This window comes from Mandrillus leucophaeus, unplaced genomic scaffold, assembly GCF_000951045.1.
Source record: "Mandrillus leucophaeus isolate KB7577 unplaced genomic scaffold, Mleu.le_1.0 Scaffold425, whole genome shotgun sequence".
NCBI lineage: Eukaryota > Metazoa > Chordata > Mammalia > Primates > Cercopithecidae > Mandrillus > Mandrillus leucophaeus.
Genome location: NW_012104532.1, coordinates 585296 through 587382, shown reverse-complemented (window position 1 = coordinate 587382; position 2087 = coordinate 585296). Strand labels below are relative to the sequence as shown.

The 2087-nt window shown below is 52.3% G+C and overlaps 1 protein-coding gene across 1 annotated transcript in view; it reads right to left on the bottom strand.

Annotated features, from left to right (window-relative positions):
* RAB11FIP4 (RAB11 family interacting protein 4 (class II)) overlaps positions 1-2087 on the bottom strand; it is a 117639-nt gene that overhangs the window by 83704 nt on the left and 31848 nt on the right. The window lies entirely within an intron of this gene.

Below are 2087 nucleotides of genomic sequence, written 5' to 3'. Positions count from 1 at the left end.
TTTTTTTTTTTTATTTAACCGGGTGCCATCCCTATTGAGGGGCTGAAATTCTTGAATGGTGAGTTTTGATGTGGGATTGAAGCACAGAGTCCCAGAGCATAGGCCTGGAGCTTTGGGGCCAATGGGAAGAGTCCACGGCAGTGATTCTAGAACTTTGGTTAGGGGAGCGTGCTAAGGAATCAGATTCCCAGGTCCACCCACATCCTGGACCAGTCAATGGGGCCTAGGAATCTGCATTTAACATGGACACATTGGTTGAGGAGTGAGGGCTCTGGAGTCCTAACCCAGATTCCTTCCTGACTACGGGGTAAAGACCTCAGACCTGGAGCTAGGAGAACCAAGTTCTAGTCTGGCCTCAACACAGCCTTGTGAAGTCCCAGGCTCTGTGCAACCTGTTTCCCCATCTGTAAGATGAATATGTCACCCCAAATGGTCTCCACGGGACTGCCCTCAAGCCCTGGATGAGAATATCCAGGCCAAGCATTGTGGCTCATGCCTGTAAACCCAGCACTTGGGAGGCCAAGGCAGACAAATCGCTTGAGCCCAGGAGTTTGAGACCAGCCTGGGCAACATGGCAAAATTGTCTCTACTAAAAATACAAAAATCAGCCAGGCATGGTGGTGCATGCCTGTAGTTTCAGCTACTCGGAAGGCTGAGGTGTTTGCCTGAGCCTGGGAGGCGGAGGTTATAGTGAGCCAAGGTCACACCACTGCACTCCAGCCTGGGTGACAGAGCAAGAGCTTGTTTCAAAAAAAAAAAAGAGGCCAGGCGCAGTGGCTCATGTCTGTAATCAATCCCAAGGCAGGTGGATCCCCTGACCTCGGGAGTTTGAGACCAGCCTGACCAACATGGAGAAACCTCGTCTCTACTAAAAATACAAAATTAGCCGGGCGTGGTAGCAGGGGCCTGTAACCCCAGCTACTCGGGAGGCTGAGGCAGGAGAATGGCTTGAACCCAGGAGGCGGAGGTTGCGGTGAGCCGAGACGGTGACACTGCACTCCAGCCTGGGCCACAAGAGCTAAGCCCCATCTCAAAAAAAAAAAAGAAAAAGAAAAAACAGAATATCCAGCCCAGCCCCATTTTCTCTGCTCTCTGTCATGAGGCAGCAGTGCTGATGTTTCCCTTTGATTCTGGGCTCCCAGAGGGAGGGATAAAATAAAATAACCATGACAGTAACAGCTGCTCTGTCATGAGTGGGCCCACGAGATGGGAAGAGTGCCACCAACTGTGGGCCGGCATGGCCAACTTCTGCTTGATCAGCCTGAGAAAGCTGGTGGGGGGGTCCCCCACACGGACAGCACAGGTCTCCTTGCAGCCATGTTCAAACACAGGCATGTACGATCCTTGAACCTGAGGGTCTGGCACAGGAGAAACAAACGGGGAGCAGAGGCTGGGCCCGGTTATATGCCTATAATCCTAGCACTTTGGGAGACTGAGGTGGATGGATCACCTGAGGTTGGGAGTTCGAGACCAGCCTGGCCAACATGGCAAAACTCTGCCTCTACTAAAAATACAAAAAATTAGCCAAGTGTGGTGGTGTGCACCTGTAGTCCCAGCTACTTGTTAGGCAGAAGCATGAGAATAGCTTGAACCAGGAGGCTGAGGTTGCAGTGAGCTGAGATCGGGTCACTGCACTCCAGCCTGGACAACAGAGAAAGACTCCGTCTCAAAACAAAAACAAAAAACAAAAACAACAAACGAAAACAAAGGCCGGGCACAGTGGCTCACATCTGTAATCCCAACACTTTGGGAGGCCGAGGCGGGCGCATCACCTGAGGTCAGGAAGTCAAGACCAGCCTGACCAACATGGTGAAACCCCGTCTCCACTAAAAATACAAAAAATTAACCGGGTGTGGTGGCGGGTGCCTGTAATCCAGCTACTCAGGAGGCTGAGGCAGGAGATTCGCTTGAGCCTGGGAGACAAAGGTTGGAGTGAGCCGAGGAGAAGAGAAAGGCACGTGCTGGCTGCCTCTGGCCTGGTGGAGGGAGGTTCCGGATGCTCTTGCTATGTGGAAACTTGAGATGCTGGGGTCAGCTGAGAACCCCAGGCCTCCTGTGTTGGTGCCAAAACTGAGAGCCCTCAACTA